An 18,988-nucleotide genomic window follows, 5' to 3' on the forward strand; every position below is an offset into this window, starting at 1 on the left:
AAGTGGATTTCGTACAGTTCGACCTCATGGCGGGAGGACGATGACCTGCAAGACCCTGGGCTGCGATCCCCCCCATTGAAATGTTGCTCCAAAGCCTTCGATATGGCGTGCAGGGTGCATCTCAAACATGTATTTGCAACTCACCGCGACAATCGTCATTTGTTTTTTTCGAGATACTGGAAAATGAAGGGGGCACCCGGGATTGAACCGGGGACCTCTCGATCTGCAGTCGAATGCTCTACGACTGAGCTATACCCCCTTTCACGATCTTTCTGTTCCCATAACTTAAGGAACAATATTATACTCTGCCTGGCTAAAGACGTCTAATCAAGCAAAATATTGCGTAATCATTATCTCTCAGTTATATATTAGCATTAAACGATATAAATATCAAAAATACTAGACACTTCGCGCCTGGAGAAAGTGCGAGTCGGCGCCTTCACCTTAATGTCAGAACGCGAAAATTGCACTAGTAGCTTTTTTCAAGCAAGTTCTGTTCGTCCGTTCTCCGTAATCGTTTGGTATCTGATTAAACTGACATACTCGCCTATGGCTTTCGTAAACGAAAATTTCATTGTGACCGCGACGTGACTTGAACACGCAACCTTCTGATCTGGAGTCAGACGCGCTACCGTTGCGCCACGGAGTCGACGCTGCTTAGGTCTTGTCATGAATAGGTTCCTCGAACACTTACTGTACCGTTCAAACCTAAGAAATAATGACAGTAGGATCCACGAGACACTCGTCCCAGATGTACTTGTTCTGGCGGGGGTGTAACTCAGTGGTAGAGTGTCTGCTTCGCATGCAGAAAGTCCTGGGTTCAAATCCCAGCTCCTCCAATTTTTGTTTCTCCGTGCAGCAGTACATGAAAACTTTTGCCTATCATCATATTCTACAAAATTCAGTGTACAAGATTCTTCCCCCAAGCAAGTGGATTTCGTACAGTTCGACCTCATGGCGGGAGGACGATGACCTGCAAGACCCTGGGCTGCGATCCCCCCCATTGAAATGTTGCTCCAAAGCCTTCGATATGGCGTGCAGGGTGCTCCTCAAACATGTATTTGCAACTCACCGCGACAATCGTCATTTGTTTTTTTCGAGATACTGAAAAATGAAGGGGGCACCCGGGATTGAACCGGGGACCTCTCGATCTGCAGTCGAATGCTCTACGACTTTTTTTTTTTTTTGCCTTATCCATTTTTTTAACGCCTTAACCACTTTTTTTTTTTTTATAAATTTACCCTGGTTTACGAGACCATGGCTCTACCACTTTTTTTTTTGTTTTTTTTTTTTCTTGGTCTCTCGGCTGTTGTTCTTGTGCGCCCTAAAGGTCCACGAAAATTTCAGTCCTGGTGTAGAGAAGAAACATACATAAAGGCGGCAAATCCAGAAACAGTATAAAAGAAAATGGCTCACACAGGTGACCTTAGCCAACACCCTCTCTTTCAAATGTCAGGCTAAGCATATTTGCAAAATCATCTCGGAGGCCTGGCAATCGCAAGCGCTGCCAGTAAGCAGTAAGCATGTACTGCCGAAACGCTAGGTGTCCATCCTCTTCATGACAACTGTTGACAAAATGTACGAAATGGCCAATCAACCACATGACGGTATGGAGCTTCGTTCGCGGAAAAAAGGAAGAATCGGGCCGGACGATGATGTCAATAGTATAAGCGGCTTCAGCAGACCTAGTGACAAAAGCAAGTTGTTTCCTGAGCCAACGCCAATTAGCAAGGTGCCCACAGCAGGTAAATCGATGTTCAAGGGTATCCACGAGACCGCACCGAGTACAGGTGTCCATGTCAGAAAGACCAATACGGTGCAGTCGTTCATTGGTGGGAACCAAATTATTTATTACCCTATACCACGTGGACGCCACGGCCATAGAGTGGATCGGCAGACGTTCCTCCAGGACACAGGTGGAGACGCCAGTTCTATTGGATTGGGACCGGCCAGCCCCTCCCAGCGGGCAATCAAGCCCTTGGTCGTTGGCACCGGTCGCCGCAAGAAAACGTCACCGAGGTAACTCACCGCAATGTAAAATTCCCGAATGTGTTTCAACTTAAAATTTAGGCGTCCGACATCGACAGGTGGAGCAAGGCTCGCCGGACGCACAACAGTAAAAAGCCTGGGTGTAATTGAAGTCACTTCTTGCGTAACAATTAGAGTCGTTCGGCGGACGTACAAAGCAGACGCCTTGCGAGTAATGTCAGAGAGGCCCAAGCCTCCGGAGATACGCGGTTTCGTCATTACCTCGTAACGTAACTTGAATAGATGGCCCTTCCATATAAACCTGCTAGACAATTGGCGCAACCTTTTCGCCACCATCATGGGAAGTGGGAACAGCTGAGCAACATAATAAGCTTTACATAAAACGTAGGTGTCTAAAATTCTGACTTTGTGCAAAATGGTAGCAGAGCGCTGCTCATGGACCATCAGAGCCCCCTGTATCTTCTCGGTGACAGATTTCCAATTGAGAGCCGCCATTTTTAGAGGACACCGATCAATGATAATCCCCAAGGACGTATGGCGATCGACAAAAGTGGCCCAAGGGACGTCAGCATCGCGAAATCCTCGAATATCAAGGAACTTACATTTACCCTGATTGAGACGCGCTCCAGAGACACGACAGTATGCATCAACTGCCCCTTTTAACAACGGGATATCATCACGTTGACGGAGGAGAACAACGACATCATCCGCATATGCCTTAACAGAGAGCTTCCCACCAGAGAGGGACATACCCTGAAGCTTGAGCGCAATAGTCCGAAGCAGCGGTTCCAGGGACAATACGAATAAAGACATAGAGAGCGGACTACCCTGAGGCACTCCGCGGCGGATAGCAATGGGCGGCGTCAGCTGCCCATTGACTGACACCCGAGCTGTTATTCCCCTATACAAATTGCCAAGAACACCACGTGATGAAGCGTTAAAACCTATTGTACCTAAAACACGATCTAAAAACACATGACTGACGTGATCAAAAGCCTTATAAAAATCAAGGAAGGCAAAGGCACAATGTACGTTTGTAACCGCCGCAACCGAGACAACATCCCGATATTCGGCTACTGGTGTCAGAATAGATCTATCATGAAAACAACATTGATGTGCACCAATCACACCCCGAAGCAGAGAAGACAACCGGCTGTTGAGCGCTCTAGCAGCTGTCTTGTAGTCAAAATTCAGCAATGTGAGCGGACGAAGATTGGCAGCAGATAAACGACCAGAGGACTTCGGAATTAAAACAATTTTCCCTACTTTAAAATCGGCAGGCACATCCATCCCCCTGACAATCTCATTTAAAATCTGCGTAAAAATGCCACCCAAAAGAGGCCAAAAACGGAGATAAAATTCTTTAGGCAGGCCGTCTGGACCCGGCGAGTTACTGGACGGAGAGCGAGCAATAAAATCGAAAACATCATCTACCTGGAACTCCCGGAGAAATTCGCCGTTCGCGTCAGGCGCGATCGTCGCAGTTAGATCCCCAAAGACATCTTCCGAAAGAGACTCACCAGAATCATCGGCAGAATAGAGACTAGTGTAATATTGGTGAAGAGCACGAATCATTTCCTCCTGTGCAATAAGCTGTCGTCCATCATCCACCGTAAGAGAAGAGATGAAGGAGCGACGACGACGAGTCTGATGCCGTAGCAGGTGGTACAAGGATGTCAGTTCACCTTCAACAAGAGAGTGAGGTTTCGACTTAACTCGCAGACAATCCATCTGTCGTCGTTTAAGGCTCAAGAGCTTGGCTTTAATACGACGAACATCATGGATCCGCAGAGGAGAGGTACCCGCCGCGTCATATAGTTCACGCAGGACAGAGTAGTAATATTCATGCGTGTTCTTAAAATCACGCGCCCTTGCAGCACAGTAAAAAATCAAAGTCTGACGAATCTTGGGCTTGGCAAACGCAGTCCACCAAACCAGCAAGGAGGGGTATCGCGGGACAGAGCGAAGACATCGCTCCCACACGCCACTTATAACATCATCCATATCACTGTCGGCAAGGTGGGAAACATTTAACATCCACTGGGAACGATAAAGTTTTGCAGGTTGGTGACTAAGATTTACAGTTGCAGTAAAAGCACAATGGTCAGAAAAACTAGTAGGAATAACATCGACAGAAAGAATTTTATCACATAAAAAATCAGATAAATAGAATCTGTCGAGTCTACTGCATGAGGACGCGGTAAAAAACGTATATTTCACCAGGGTTGGATATTTGTGTTCCCAAACATCACGCAGATGCATCGTACGTACTATGTCATGTAAATCACGGCAATAATTAAAATTGGGGGACTGGTCTTCAGGGCGTAAAACACAATTAAAATCGCCTCCGAGCAGGAGACTCCGAGGACTCTGGCGCAAAAGATAAATAAGCTCTTCTTTATAAAAGCGCGATCGAGCCACAGTGTGACCCGAACCAGAGGGGGCATACAAAACAACGAGGCGGAGATCAAAAAGACGACAACCAATCCCACGGCCAGAGTCAAGGAATTCAATGTCAGTAATAGGAATGCCCTCTCGAAAGAAAAGAGCAGTTCCTGTTGAATATTCCGGCGCGACATTAAAAACAGTTTGAAATCCAGGTAGAGAGAGATCAGAAAACAACACTTCCTGCAAAAACACTACGTCCGCACAGGCGTCGTAAATAAACTGCCGCAAAGAGGCAATGCGAACGTCGGACTCAATACGGTTAACATTTAAGGTAAGAAAGGTGTATGCTTGAACCATAGAGAGAAAAGCGAGAAAACAAATCACCTACACCGACGCACCAGCGTCACAGTCCATAGCAGGGGTGACGGAGGCATCCGAGGGAGGGGGACTGCTACCCCGTTCCGCGGATCCCTTACGTTTCGGTTTTTTACGAACAGCATTAACGTTCGGCTGAACGCGTAACTTGCGTCGGCTGACGGGCAAGGAAGCTTCAGCCGCCGGTGACGTAGGAGGGTCAAGTTCTGTATCCGACACCACCCGCGCCGGTCCACATGCGGGATCCGGGGTCGCGGGGGCAACATCCGACAAAACGGAATTGTCAACACCTGCACTAGCTTCCGGCAAACATGGACTGCACGGAGGCGAAACGTGAGCAGGAAGGTCCGAGGCCGCAGAGTTGGAAGGAAGCGGAGCAGCTCCGCTGGCAGAGGTATGGGGCAGCGAAGCAGGAAGTTGTCGCGGCTCCATTTGTTGTGACATCGAAGTCGGTTCGGAAGACGGCGCCAACAGGCCCGACCGACGACCCGACTCGAGAGAAGCTGCGTCGGAGGCCGGAGGGGCGCCAGCAGCCGCCACCGGAACCGCTACCTCAGGAGGGCAGGGAGCAGCTACAGTACACAGTGGCTCGGAGGATGCCGGTCGCTAGGACTGGGGCATCTCAGGGAGATCCTCATCCGTACTATTTCCATCGTGTGGGCGACGCCTCTTATTATTCAAAAGTGGCACACCCACCTGAGGGACAGACGGAACAATATCAGAGTTAGCACGCAAACGAGGAAATTCTGTGTCAGGGGTGCGCAAAACCTGTGGCGGGGCGCTACTACCACTGGACTGTGCTACACCAAGAGCAGAACCACCTGCAACGAGGTCAGCGACCGTTAACTTGCGACGCTGTTCGAGAGAATTTTTTAAAACAAAAACTCTCCGCGGACAGTCGGTACGCACGTGACCACTTTCATTGCACAAAAAACAGGTGCCAACCTGACCACTATACGTTACATGGACACGATATCCACCGATCTGCAGGTGAGATGGAATATTCTGCTTAACGTGCATTTCGACTGAACGAATACCACTGTAACATTGCAGGCGATGTTGGCTTGACCAGCGTTCAAGGCGAATACTCTTTACATCACCATACTTCTGTAGACCCTCCTTAAGATAGACATTATCCACCTCCGGTGGAAGGTTGTAAACACGAACACTGGTGTACGTAATGGAAGCATTGGAAAGCAGCACGGTACTTACAGAATCATCCCGATGCCGAAAGAGAACTTGATGACCGTATTTAGAAAGTATTTTATCAACCTGAAGTGGGTCCATAAACTTAACAAAGAAAACATACAGTTCGGTATCAAAATAAGCAGTGTGCACCTGATCCGAATGAACACCAAAGGTATCTACCAACCAATCATGAATCTCAAGAGAACTAGGTTGCACATGGCGGGTTGACTTGTCAAAAGCAAAACTAACTGTAGCCTGACGAGGAATAACCTGGGACGACATTTTCAAAATATGCGGTCGAAACCGCTACACAAAAAAAAAAAAAAACACTCAAATAAGGACAGAAAGTAACACAAGGTACGAAACAACGACGGAGAAACACTCTCAGAAGTTGCAACACAACACGTAAACAAAAACGATAGTCCACTATACGTAACGCTACGGCGGAGCGGAAGACTAGGCACGTCCACACTGCACGGCGTCTAAAGCGGAACTGACTTAAGGAACAATATTATACTCTGCCTGGCTAAAGACGTCTAATCAAGCAAAATATTGCGTAATCATTATCTCTCAGTTATATATTAGCGTTAAACGATATAAATATCAAAAATACTAGACACTTCGCGCCTGGAGAAAGTGCGGGTCGGCGCCTTCACCTTAATGTCAGAACGCGAAAATTGCACTAGTAGCTTTTTTCAAGCAAGTTCTGTTCGTCCGTTCTCCGTAATCGTTTGGTATCTGATTAAACTGACATACTCGCCTATGGCTTTCGTAAACAAAAATTTCATTGTGACCCCTACGTGATTTGAACACGCAACCTTCTGATCTGGAGTCAGACGCGCTACCGTTGCGCCACGGAGTCGACGCTGCTTAGGTCTTGTCATGAATAGGTTCCTCGAACACTTACTGTACCGTTTAAACCTAAGAAATAATGACAGTAGGATCCACGAGACACTCGTCCCAGATGTACTTGCTCTGGCGGGGGTGTAACTCAGTGGTAGAGTGTCTGCTTCGCATGCAGAATGTCCTGGGTTCAAATCCCAGCTCCTCCAATTTTTCTTTCTCCGTGCAGCAGTACATGAAAACTTTTGCCTATCACCATATTCTACAAAATTCAGTGTACGAGATTCTTCCCCCAAGCAAGTGGATTTCGTACAGTTCGACCTCATGGCGGGAGGACGATGACCTGCAAGACCCTGGGCTGCGATCCCCCCCATTGAAATGTTGCTCCAAAGCCTTCGGTATGGCGTGCAGGGTGCATCTCAAACATGTATCTGCAACTCACCGCGACAATCGTCATTTGTTTTTTTCGAGATACTGAAAAATGAAGGGGGCACCCGGGATTGAACCGGGGACCTCTCGATCTGCAGTCGAATGCTCTACGACTGAGCTATACCCCCTTTCACGATCTTTCTGTTCCCATAACTGAAGGAAAAATATTATACTCAGCCTGGCTAAAGACGTCTAATCAAGCAAAATATTGCGTAATCATTATCTCTCAGTTATATATTAGCGTTAAACGATATAAATATCAAAAATACTAGACACTTCGCGCCTGGAGAAAGTGCGAGTCGGCGCCTTCACCTTAATGTCAGAACGCGAAAATTGCACTAGTAGCTTTTTTCAAGTTAGTTCTGTTCGTCCGTTCTCCGTAATCGTTTGGTATCTGATTAAACTGACATACTCGCCTATGGCTTTCGTAAACGAAAATTTCGTTGTGACCCCGACGTGATTTGAACACGCAACCTTCTGATCTGGAGTCAGACGCGCTACCGTTGCGCCACGGAGTCGACGCTGCTAAGGTCTTGTCATGAATAGCTTCCTCGAACACTTACTGTACCGTTTAAACCTAAGAAATAATGACAGTAGGATCCACGAGACACTCGTCCCAGATGTACTTGCTCTGGCGGGGGTGTAACTCAGTGGTAGAGTGTCTGCTTCGCATGCAGAAAGTCCTGGGTTCAAATCCCAGCTCCTCCAATTTTTCTTTCTCCGTGCAGCAGTACATGAAAACTTTTGCCTATCACCATATTCTACAAAATTCAGTGTACAAGATTCTTCCCCCAAGCAAGTGGATTTCGTACAGTTCGACCTCATGGCGGGAGGACGATGACCTGCAAGACCCTGGGCTGCGATCCCCCCCATTGAAATGTTGCTCCAAAGCCTTCGGTATGGCGTGCAGGGTGCATCTCAAACATGTATCTGCAACTCACCGCGACAATCGTCATTTGTTTTTTTCGAGATACTGAAAAATGAAGGGGGCACCCGGGATTGAACCGGGGACCTCTCGATCCGCAGTCGAATGCTCTACGACTGAGCTATACCCCCTTTCACGATCTTTCTGTTCCCATAACTGAAGGAAAAATGTTATACTCTGCCTGGCTAAAGACGTCTAATCAAGCAAAATATTGCGTAATCATTATCTCTCAGTTATATATTAGCGTTAAACGATATAAATATCAAAAATACTAGACACTTCGCGCCTGGAGAAAGTGCGAGTCGGCGCCTTCACCTTAATGTCAGAACGCGAAAATTGCACTAGTAGCTTTTTTCAAGCAAGTTCTGTTCGTCCGTTCTCCGTAATCGTTTGGTATCTGATTAAACTGACATACTCGCCTATGGCTTTCGTAAACGAAAATTTCGTTGTGACCCCGACGTGATTTGAACACGCAACCTTCTGATCTGGAGTCAGACGCGCTACCGTTGCGCCACGGAGTCGACGCTGCTAAGGTCTTGTCATGAATAGCTTCCTCGAACACTTACTGTACCGTTCAAACCTAAGAAATAATGACAGTAGGATCCACGAGACACTCGTCCCAGATGTAGTTGCTCTGGTGGGGGTGTAACTCAGTGGTAGAGTGTCTGCTTCGCATGCAGAAAGTCCTGGGTTCAAATCCCAGCTCCTCCAATTTTTGTTTCTCCGTGCAGCAGTACATGAAAACTTTTGCCTATCACCATATTCTACAAAATTCAGTGTACAAGATTCTTCCCCCAAGCAAGTGGATTTCGTACAGTTCGACCTCATGGCGGGAGGACGATGACCTGCAAGACCCTGGGCTGCGATCCCCCCCATTGAAATGTTGCTCCAAAGCCTTCGGTATGGCGTGCAGGGTGCATCTCAAACATGTATCTGCAACTCACCGCGACAATCGTCATTTGTTTTTTTCGAGATACTGAAAAATGAAGGGGGCACCCGGGATTGAACCGGGGACCTCTCGATCTGCAGTCGAATGCTCTACGACTTTTTTTTATTTTTTATTTTTTTATTTTTTTTTTTTTTTACAAAACTTGTCGTGACTTTTTCCGAAAAATTCCGTTCCGGTACCGGGAATCGAACCCGGGTCTCCTGGGTGAAAGCCAGGTATCCTAGCCACTTTTTTTTATTTTTTTTTTTTACTTTTTTTTTTTCTGTGTCAGGAGTGGGATACGAACCCGCGCCCTCATTCGAGGACCAGAAGGCTCTAGCTGCTACTGCAGCCAAGGTTTTTCCTTGAGTCTGGCGCCTTAGACCGCTTTTTTTTTATTATACCACTTTTTTTTTCCTTAACCACTTTTTTTTTTAAATTTTTTTATAAGTAATAGGCAGAAGGAGGCAAAGTGGGCAGGGGTCAAGAATAATCTGAGGCCTGGCCACAATGTCTCCACTATACCCATTACTGATTTTCGACCTTGTCGCTCCTATGATCCAAAAATACAACTGCCCACTTTAGCAAATTTATTTTTTTTGTTTTTTTTTATTTTTTTTTATTTTTTTTGTTTTTAATTTTTTCTAATTAGTATTTCCTCTTTTTTTATGGTTTTTTATATTATCATGATTAAATGAAAGGAATTCGTTCGTGAAATAAGTAATGGCTCTCCATGTGCATAAAATGAAAAATATAACTCAATCTTCTACTTGTTGTTCCTGCCTTCATTTTTTGTTTAATTTTTTTTAATTTTTTATTTGTTGTCGTTTTTGACCATTTTGTCATAGTGGAAAATCAACAAAAATGAAAGTATAAGAAATGAAACAGACAATAATTCTGCACATAGTAATATAGTCACTCAATACTGTGTGCTTTAGGTTGATGGTGTTTAGCCTATCCCCATTCTATCAAATATAATTTGTAGCATATTACCATATTTCTTCTTGTGGTCTGCATACGTACGTATTTTGTGGTATTTGCACTGTAAGTATATCTTGAAATCTGTAACGGTGTCAGTTCCAGCGTCATGAGTTACGTAAGTTACATAATTTCCTAGGAGCCAATAGACGGCATTATTCTTCGTCTCTGGAAAATAACGGTCTTGTGGTCTGTGCAGCACTGACAGCGAGATGTACTGAGGTGAAGACCTTGTAATGAGAGCTATTTGCACTTTGAGCCAATTCCAGATATGTATATTGCCGCCACAAGTGTATCGATGGATAATTGTGTCCACTAGTCGACATCGTTGACATAGATTGGTGTCACTGAGGCCAATTTCATATAATCTTTCGTTGGTGCTAATGATATTATTAACGGCTTTGTACCATGCTGTTCTTATGTCAGAAGATAAAACTTTAAAATGGATGTTTTGCCAGATAGCAGTCCAGTGTATGTGAGGAAACTGTCTCTCTACTTTATTCTTTCCTTCACACGTCTCCCAGACCCGCATAATATCTCTTGACGTTAGCTGACGTAGCCGTGTAACTTCGTCCCTCAAGTAGCTAAGTTCAATATAAAAGGCTCGCACGTGCTGGAGACGATTGTTAATTTTTTGCACATCAATAGGAGGCTGCAGGCTGCGAGGTTTTAGAATTTCAAAAAGTCGGCTTGAAATAGTTTCCGGTACTTCTCTAATGATAGTTAATTGCCTTTTGACGAAGAGTGCAGAGGCTTTGTTGGTAATATTGATGAGACCTAAACCACCATTTCGGGGATGTAAGGTAGCCACTTTGGCGGTTACTCGAAACAGTTCTCCTTTCCACAGAAAATTTGTGATTCTGGACGTTATGTTCTTGGCTATCATTTTGGGTAGTGGAAAGAGCTGAGCGGTGTGGTATGCTGTAGCTAAGATACACGTGTTGATGTACTTAATCCTCTGAATCTGATTCATATTCCGTGATAAATTTTCCATTACAGCACCCTGCACTTTCCGTGCCGCAGCTTTCCAATTCAACGCAGTCATTTTCATTGGGCATGCGGTCAATGTGACACCAAGCGTCGTATGCTGCCTGACCAACTTTGCCCACTCTACGTTTATGTGCTCAAAACCCCTAAGATGTAAAATTTTGCTTTTCTTTTCATTTGAATTTGCCCCAGACGCACTGCAGTAATTCTGAATCACTGCAGCTAACGTAGCTACATCGTCATTATTTCTGATTATGACGCCTACATCATCAGCATAAGCTTTTATAGCTGTTTTGCACCCTGACAGTGTTATACCTGTTAATTTATCGTGAATACGTTTAAGAAATGGGTCCAGTGAAATGGCAAATAGTGACATAGAAAGGGGGCTTCCCTGAGGAACACCGCGTCGTATTTGGAATTTTCTCGTAGCCTGACTGTTAACTGCTATGCATGCGTTTATTCCTGTCGCCACGTTTTTTATTACGTTTAAGGCTCGTTCCTGGAAACCGAGCTTTTTTAACGTCTTGAAAAGGTAGATATGATTCACGAGATCGAATGCTTTATGAAAATCCAGGAAAACCAGGGCACATTTGATGTTAGTGACGGAAGTGATTGCAATTATATCCCGAAATTCCGCTAAATTGTGAAACAGAGTTTTACCTGCAATGCAGTGTTGATACGGACTAATCAGTCTACTTGCTAAGGATGAAATTTTCTTGTTGAGAATTCTTGCTATTATTTTATAGTCCGCATTGAGCAACGAAATCGGTCGGAAGTTAGTAAGATCTTTGTGTCCTTTAGTTTTGGGGATAAGGACTATTTTACTTTCTTTAAATTCAGAGGGTATCATTGCGCCCTGAAGAACTTCATTTACAATCACTGTAATTGTCCCTCCCACTATCGGCCAATAGCGGACGTAAAATTCTGCAGGTAGACCATCAGGCCCTGGGGATTTTTTCAGAGGGGAGGTACACAGAGTCACATAAACGTCCTCATTACAGACGTGCGACAGGAAGGTAACGTTGTCATCATCCGTCAGCTGTGGCACAAGAAAGTCGAGGAAATCATCAATAGATTCCTCGCAGCTGGAATTTTCGGAATATAAGTTATCGAAGTAGCGATAGATCTCATTCAAAATCTCTTTCTGTGTCCTAAGACTTGTACCATTCGTCGTCCGTAATTCGTCGATAAGCATTGTTCTTCTGTTTTGAGCGTGCTTCAGAAGGTGGTATAGGGAAGTTGTTTCGTCCTCTGAGACAGATTTCGCCTTGGATTTTATTTTAAGTCCTTCCAGTTGATGCCTCTTAATGCTGAGTAATTTAGCCTTAATTTTTTTGATATCTGTCAGGCGAAGATGTGAACCAGATGTTTGACCGTATAGCTCTCTGAGTACTGAGTAATAGAACTCTATAGTGTTCTTAAGATCTCTGGCCCTCTGAAAGCTATATTGCATTATCGTCTTTCTAAGTTTCGGCTTTGTCATTTTTGTCCACCATTCTATGGTAGTCGCGTATCTAGGAAGAGCACGCAGGCATAACGTCCATGCGTCTTTTATCTGATCTTCTAATTCACGGTCTTGTAACAGCGAGACATTTAAATTCCACTGGTTTTTGAAGCGGCGTATTGGCTGCGCTTGTAAATTTATACAGGCCAACACACCGGAATGGTCCGAAAAGTAGACAGGAACCGTTTCTGTTTTCAATAAAGCCGTTTCGAGATTGTCGGTAATGTAGAATCTGTCGATTCTGCTACATGCTTTGGAAGTTGCATAAGTGTACTCGACAACAGCAGGGTGTTTGCATTCCCAAGCATCCTTTAGCTTTAAGCTAGTGACGAGATGTTTTAATTCAGCAGAATAATTAAAATTTGGACTCTGATCTTTCCTGTTGAGGACGCAATTAAAATCACCCCCCATTATAAGGTGACTGGGGTTTTTGCGTAATAAGTATATTACCTCGTCTTTAAAAAATCGTGTTCTGTCAGATCTATGTGAACTGCCGGAAGGGACATACAAGTTAATAAGGGACACGTCATAAATCTTGAGCCCTATTCCCCTTCCAGATTCCAGTCGTTCTACTTCCGTTACTGGAATCCCATCCCGGATTAAAAAAGCTGTCCCCACGCTAGTTTCATGGGAGACATTTAGGTGAGCAACATACCCGGGAATATTTAAATCCGACGTGACAACTTCCTGCAGCAGGGCTATATCAGTTCCCGAGTCATATAAAAATTCTTTTAGCGCTGCTATTTTCAATGCCGACCGTATTTTATTAATATTGACAGTAGCAATAGTATAACACTGGGTCATTTCGTTATTACTCGTTGGATGTTAGGACAGTGAGTAAATAACATGCGACTAAATTATTACTTAGAAGACACAGAAAATTTACACAGAACAGAACGTCCCATTGAGAGGTTGCTAATTACAGTATTATTGCAATCTAGGTTTGAGATTTCGCTCCTGAATCAGTAGAAGATAGATTATCAGGAAGTTCCTCAGGAGATTCTTTCAATGACCCGTGCCTGACAGGTTCATAACGCACATTTTGGGGTTTCGTGTCACTTTTCACGCTCTTTAACTTCGCTTGATTACGAGGAGCATTGACATTCGGTTGTGGCTTTAACTTCCTTCGTGGTGCATCCGAAGGCTCTGTGACGGGTTTGTGGTGGTCGGTTGTGACGCCGATCCCGTCGGGTCGTCCAACTGTACGACACGGCCTGTACTGCTTAGCCCTGTCGTGTGGTCAGTACCCTTCGGGGAAGCACTAGCCGTTACAGAGGGTTGAGCCAGACACACTAATTGTTTCTCGTGACTGTCAGGAGGCTGCTCGTCTTTGCAAACTGTGTCCCCTCCTGATGTTTCGCGGTTATTGCTAGAAACATCCCCATTTTCGCAGTTTCCCACCAATTGTTTACGTTCTGATTGTTTACAAGCTTCCATCTGCATCTCCTGGAGTTGTGGCAATACTTCCTCCTCGCATTGTTTTTGTTTGCGTGCGGAGTGAGATTTGTCAGACAACTCTTCGTCAGAACAGCTATCAGTTATCTCATGGGGCCGTTTCTTTGTCTGCAATTCGGAGGATGCGGGGGTGTCAACATCAGCCTTTTTATCTAAACATGGAAATTGAGTAATATCATTTACGGATATATCAGAGTGGTTTGCTTGGGCAGTATCCACACCCAGCGGGACAGATACATTATTTGGCAAGACATCATTTAGGGTAAGTTTCTGGCGTTGCGTTAGATTGCTTTTCAATACAAAAACCCGCCGAGGACAATCCTGTCTAAAGTGGCCAGACTCATTACAAACATGACAGCTCGGTACTTGACCTGAATACACAATCTGCGCCCTGTATCCATTTACAAATATATGAGACGGAATATTGGTCTTGATGTCCATCTCCACAGATCGAATTCCGTTAAAACACTGCAGTTTGTAGTGACGAGACCAACGTTCATTATTAACAGATTTCACGTCACCATACTTGCAAAGCGCATCTTTAATTAAATCATTATCAATTTCAATAGGTAAATTAAGCACCCGAACGGTAGTGTAAACAATATCAGCTCGCCAGATCCGAACTTTGCTCTTCGAGCCGTCTCTGTGAATGAATTCTACATCACTACCCCACTTTGCTAAAAGTCTATCTATCGTCACCGAGCTCTCAAACTTAACAAAAATACAGTATTTATCATTGTCTAACTGCATTGTATGAACGGAATCAGAGTTAACACCAATTACCTCAGTAATCCAATCGTGTATTTCCAGTGACGTTGGCTGGATATGACGGGTTTCCTTGTCGAAAGCGAAGACCAGTGTGTTTTTCCTGACGTTCGTAGACATGATTCAGAACAGGGATGAAACTCCGGTTAAAAAACCGAAATTCCGGAGAGTGACAGAACGGTGATGAACAGCCAAACACTAACGACGATACACAAACACGAAGATGAACGGACAGCCAACAAAGGAGATAACAGCAGAACACGTATGTAAACAACACAATCGGAGCGCAGCAGTACACACATCCACGCGGTAGCACAGATGAAGCGCGACTGCGACTGAGCTATACCCCCTTTCACGATCTTTCTGTTCCCATAACTTAAGGAAAAATATTATACTCTGCCTGGCTAAAGACGTCTAATCAAGCAAAATATTGCGTAATCATTATCTCTCAGTTATATATTAGCGTTAAACGATATAAATATCAAAAATACTAGACACTTCGCGCCTGGAGAAAGTGCGAGTCGGCGCCTTCACCTTAATGTCAGAACGCGAAAATTGCACTAGTAGCTTTTTTCAAGCAAGTTCTGTTCGTCCGTTCTCCGTAATCGTTTGGTATCTGATTAAACTGACATACTCGCCTATGGCTTTCGTAAACGAAAATTTCATTGTGACCCCGACGTGATTCGAACACGCAACCTTCTGATCTGGAGTCAGACGCGCTACCGTTGCGCCACGGAGTCGACGCTGCTTAGGTTTTGTCATGAATAGGTTCCTCGAACACTTATTGTACCGTTCAAACCTAAGAAATAATGACAGTAGGATCCACGAGACACTCGTCCCAGATGTACTTGCGCTGGCGGGGGTGTAACTCAGTGGTAGAGTGTCTGCTTCGCATGCAGAAAGTCCTGGGTTCAAATCCCAGCTCCTCCAATTTTTGTTTCTCCGTGCAGCAGTACATGAAAACTTTTGCCTATCACCATATTCTACAAAATTCAGTGTACAAGATTCTTCCCCCAAGCAAGTGGATTTCGTACAGTTCGACCTCATGGCGGGAGGACGATGACCTGCAAGACCCTGGGCTCCGATCCCCCCCATTGAAATGTTGCTCCAAAGCCTTCGGTATAGTGTGCAGGGTGCATCTCAAACATGTATTTGCAACTCACCGCGACAATCGTCATTTGTTTTTTTCGAGATACTGAAAAATCAAGGGGGCACCCGGGATTGAACCGGGGACCTCTCGATCTGCAGTCGAATGCTCTACGACTGAGCTATACCCCCTTTCACGATCTTTCTGTTCCCATAACTTAAGGAAAAATATTATACTCTGCCTGGCTAAAGACGTCTAATCAAGCAAAATATTGCGTAATCATTATCTTTCAGTTATATATTAGCGTTAAACGATATAAATATCAAAAATACTAGACACTTCGCGCCTGGAGAAAGTGCGAGTCGGCGCCTTCACCTTAATGTCAGAACGCGAAAATTGCACTAGTAGCTTTTTTCAAGCAAGTTCTGTTCGTCCGTTCTCCGTAATCGTTTGGTATCTGATTAAACTGACATACTCGCCTATGGCTTTCGTAAACGAAAATTTCATTGTGACCCCGACGTGATTTGAACACGCAACCTTCTGATCTGGAGTCAGACGCGCTACCGTTGCGCCACGGAGTCGACGATGCTTAGGTCTTGTCATGAATAGGTTCCTCGAACACTTATTGTACCGTTCAAACCTAAGAAATAATGACAGTAGGATCCACGAGACACTCGTCCCAGATGTACTTGCTCTGGCGGGGGTGTAACTCAGTGGTAGAGTGTCTGCTTCGCATGCAGAAAGTCCTGGGTTCAAATCCCAGCTCCTCCAATTTTTGTTTCTCCGTGCAGCAGTACATGAAAACTTTTGCCTATCACCATATTCTACAAAATTCAGTGTACAAGATTCTTCCCCCAAGCAAGTGGATTTCGTACAGTTCGACCTCATGGCGGGAGGACGATGACCTGCAAGACCCTGGGCTCCGATACCCCCCATTGAAATGTTGCTCCAAAGCCTTCGGTATAGTGTGCAGGGTGCATCTCAAACACGTATTTGCAACTCACCGCGACAATCGTCATTTGTTTTTTTCGAGATACTGAAAAATGAAGGGGGCACCCGGGATTGAACCGGGGACCTCTCGATCTGCAGTCGAATGCTCTACGACTGAGCTATACCCCCTTTCACGATCTTTCTGTTCCCATAACTTAAGGAAAAATATTATACTCTGCCTGGCTAAAGACGTCTAATCAAGCAAAATATTGCGTAATCATTCTCTCTCAGTTATATATTAGCGTTGAACGATATAAATATCAAAAATACTAGACACTCCGCGCCTGGAGAAAGTGCGAGTCGGCGCCTTCACCTTAATGTCAGAACGCGAAAATTGCACTAGTAGCTTTTTTCAAGCAAGTTCTGTTCGTCCGTTCTCCGTAATCGTTTGGTATCTGATTAAACTGACATACTCGCCTATGGCTTTCGTAAACGAAAATTTCATTGTGACCCCGACGTGATTTGAACACGCAACCTTCTGATCTGGAGTCAGACGCGCTACCGTTGCGCCACGGAGTCGACGTTGCTTAGGTCTTGTCATGAATAGGTTCCTCGAACACTTATTGTACCGTTCAAACCTAAGAAATAATGACAGTAGGATCCACGAGACACTCGTCCCAGATGTACTTGCTCTGGCGGGGGTGTAACTCAGTGGTAGAGTGTCTGCTTCGCATGCAGAAAGTCCTGGGTTCAAATCCCAGCTCCTCCAATTTTTGTTTCTCCGTGCAGCAGTACATGAAAACTTTTGCCTATCACCCTATTCTACAAAATTCAGTGTACAAGATTCTTCCCCCAAGCAAGTGGATTTCGTACAGTTCGACCTCATGGCGGGAGGACGATGACCTGCAAGACCCTGGGCTCCGATCCCCCCCATTGAAATGTTGCTCCAAAGCCTTCGGTATAGTGTGCAGGGTGCATCTCAAACATGTATTTGCAACTCACCGCGACAATCGTCATTTGTTTTTTTCGAGATACTGAAAAATGAAGGGGCACCCGGGATTCAACCGGGGACCTCTCGATCTGAGTCGAATGCTCTACGACTTTTTTTTTTTTATATTCTTTACACGCAGAAGGTCCCCGGTTCGATCCCGGGCGGAAACACGACTTTTTTTAAACCCCTTTTCGGGTTCCATTTCCGAGATAACGTCACGTCTGCTTATGCAGGGATAATAAATGTCGTGTGCTACACGGATATCGCGTCACTTTACTGTCAAATGCTCTTGCTCCCATAGTGCACCGGTATTCAGTAACTCAGAACGCTCGTAGCTCCATTCTGGCCGGCAAAATTTATAATCCATTTCTTCAGGACTACTTCAAGTGCGCTTCATACTGGCTTTCCTGAGCTCGCTGCACTCGCCTTGTCACAGCTCTGTTGAAGTGTGAATGGCACTAATAGTGAAAAACTCTTAACTACGCTCAGTCTTGTATCCCATCCTTTGGTTGTCGTCGTCGCTAATCAGATGAGGTTCGCCTCCACTCACGGTGCACATGTTCTGCAAAGACAACCTTTGTTTTCCGTTGCATGCAAGATTACTGTAGGCTCTTCTACAGCAATCGACCCATGTAATTTACTGGTGTCAGATTCTTGCCATATCAAACGGTCCCTTCATCACCGTAGAGCTGCACAAAGCGTGCTGCGGCAGGCATCTATTCTTCATTGCAGAGCTGCAAACGTGGGTGAGCTCCACCTACTCTTCAGCACGGTCAAAACAGTAGGGCTCGTCCGGGATTTGAACCCGGGACCTCCTGCACCCAAAGCAGGAATCATACCCCTTTTTTTTTTTTTTTTTTTTTTTTTTTTTTTTTTTTTTTTTTTTTTTAATTGCCTGCAATTCAGTCTCAGCACATTATGAGAAAATGAATCCGTAATTATTATTCCTCTAACAAATATATCTATTGAAAAAAATATTAAGGAACATCCACAACACAGCCACTTCAAAAGAAGTACACTACTGAAATTAAAATCCTAAAACATGATTATATAATGTAGACTGCTTACTGAAATAAGGATTAAAACACGAAAAACTTCAGTCCTGGTGTAGAGAAGAAACATACATAAAGGCGGCAAATCCAGAAACAGTATAAAAGAAAATGGCTCACACAGGTGACCTTAGCCAACACCCTCTCTTTCAAATGTCAGGCTAAGCATATTGGCAA

General features: G+C 44.8%; 19 non-coding genes across 19 annotated transcripts; 7 read left to right on the forward strand and 12 right to left on the reverse strand.

Annotated features, from left to right (window-relative positions):
• Positions 1 to 187: 187 nt before the first annotated feature.
• Trnac-gca (transfer RNA cysteine (anticodon GCA)) lies at positions 188 to 259 on the reverse strand. The gene has a single exon. It is a non-coding gene; the product is annotated as a tRNA-Cys (tRNA).
• Positions 260 to 577: 318 nt separating this feature from the next.
• Trnaw-cca (transfer RNA tryptophan (anticodon CCA)) lies at positions 578 to 649 on the reverse strand. Its single transcript has one exon. It is a non-coding gene; the product is annotated as a tRNA-Trp (tRNA).
• A 118-nt stretch (positions 650 to 767) lies between these two features.
• On the forward strand, positions 768 to 839 carry Trnaa-cgc (transfer RNA alanine (anticodon CGC)). The gene has a single exon. It is a non-coding gene; the product is annotated as a tRNA-Ala (tRNA).
• A 5,891-nt stretch (positions 840 to 6,730) lies between these two features.
• Positions 6,731 to 6,802, reverse strand: Trnaw-cca (transfer RNA tryptophan (anticodon CCA)). Its single transcript has one exon. It is a non-coding gene; the product is annotated as a tRNA-Trp (tRNA).
• Positions 6,803 to 6,920: 118 nt separating this feature from the next.
• Positions 6,921 to 6,992, forward strand: Trnaa-cgc (transfer RNA alanine (anticodon CGC)). Its single transcript has one exon. It is a non-coding gene; the product is annotated as a tRNA-Ala (tRNA).
• Positions 6,993 to 7,268: 276 nt separating this feature from the next.
• On the reverse strand, positions 7,269 to 7,340 carry Trnac-gca (transfer RNA cysteine (anticodon GCA)). The gene has a single exon. It is a non-coding gene; the product is annotated as a tRNA-Cys (tRNA).
• Positions 7,341 to 7,658: 318 nt separating this feature from the next.
• Positions 7,659 to 7,730, reverse strand: Trnaw-cca (transfer RNA tryptophan (anticodon CCA)). Its single transcript has one exon. It is a non-coding gene; the product is annotated as a tRNA-Trp (tRNA).
• A 118-nt stretch (positions 7,731 to 7,848) lies between these two features.
• Trnaa-cgc (transfer RNA alanine (anticodon CGC)) lies at positions 7,849 to 7,920 on the forward strand. Its single transcript has one exon. It is a non-coding gene; the product is annotated as a tRNA-Ala (tRNA).
• Positions 7,921 to 8,196: 276 nt separating this feature from the next.
• Positions 8,197 to 8,268, reverse strand: Trnar-gcg (transfer RNA arginine (anticodon GCG)). Its single transcript has one exon. It is a non-coding gene; the product is annotated as a tRNA-Arg (tRNA).
• Positions 8,269 to 8,586: 318 nt separating this feature from the next.
• On the reverse strand, positions 8,587 to 8,658 carry Trnaw-cca (transfer RNA tryptophan (anticodon CCA)). Its single transcript has one exon. It is a non-coding gene; the product is annotated as a tRNA-Trp (tRNA).
• A 118-nt stretch (positions 8,659 to 8,776) lies between these two features.
• On the forward strand, positions 8,777 to 8,848 carry Trnaa-cgc (transfer RNA alanine (anticodon CGC)). The gene has a single exon. It is a non-coding gene; the product is annotated as a tRNA-Ala (tRNA).
• Positions 8,849 to 15,422: 6,574 nt separating this feature from the next.
• On the reverse strand, positions 15,423 to 15,494 carry Trnaw-cca (transfer RNA tryptophan (anticodon CCA)). Its single transcript has one exon. It is a non-coding gene; the product is annotated as a tRNA-Trp (tRNA).
• A 118-nt stretch (positions 15,495 to 15,612) lies between these two features.
• Trnaa-cgc (transfer RNA alanine (anticodon CGC)) lies at positions 15,613 to 15,684 on the forward strand. Its single transcript has one exon. It is a non-coding gene; the product is annotated as a tRNA-Ala (tRNA).
• A 276-nt stretch (positions 15,685 to 15,960) lies between these two features.
• Positions 15,961 to 16,032, reverse strand: Trnac-gca (transfer RNA cysteine (anticodon GCA)). Its single transcript has one exon. It is a non-coding gene; the product is annotated as a tRNA-Cys (tRNA).
• Positions 16,033 to 16,350: 318 nt separating this feature from the next.
• Positions 16,351 to 16,422, reverse strand: Trnaw-cca (transfer RNA tryptophan (anticodon CCA)). The gene has a single exon. It is a non-coding gene; the product is annotated as a tRNA-Trp (tRNA).
• Positions 16,423 to 16,540: 118 nt separating this feature from the next.
• Trnaa-cgc (transfer RNA alanine (anticodon CGC)) lies at positions 16,541 to 16,612 on the forward strand. Its single transcript has one exon. It is a non-coding gene; the product is annotated as a tRNA-Ala (tRNA).
• A 276-nt stretch (positions 16,613 to 16,888) lies between these two features.
• Positions 16,889 to 16,960, reverse strand: Trnac-gca (transfer RNA cysteine (anticodon GCA)). The gene has a single exon. It is a non-coding gene; the product is annotated as a tRNA-Cys (tRNA).
• A 318-nt stretch (positions 16,961 to 17,278) lies between these two features.
• On the reverse strand, positions 17,279 to 17,350 carry Trnaw-cca (transfer RNA tryptophan (anticodon CCA)). Its single transcript has one exon. It is a non-coding gene; the product is annotated as a tRNA-Trp (tRNA).
• A 118-nt stretch (positions 17,351 to 17,468) lies between these two features.
• On the forward strand, positions 17,469 to 17,540 carry Trnaa-cgc (transfer RNA alanine (anticodon CGC)). The gene has a single exon. It is a non-coding gene; the product is annotated as a tRNA-Ala (tRNA).
• Positions 17,541 to 18,988: the final 1,448 nt, after the last annotated feature.

Source organism: Schistocerca serialis, chromosome 4 (genome assembly GCF_023864345.2).
Source record: "Schistocerca serialis cubense isolate TAMUIC-IGC-003099 chromosome 4, iqSchSeri2.2, whole genome shotgun sequence".
In the NCBI taxonomy this organism is placed as follows: Eukaryota; Metazoa; Arthropoda; class Insecta; order Orthoptera; family Acrididae; genus Schistocerca; species Schistocerca serialis.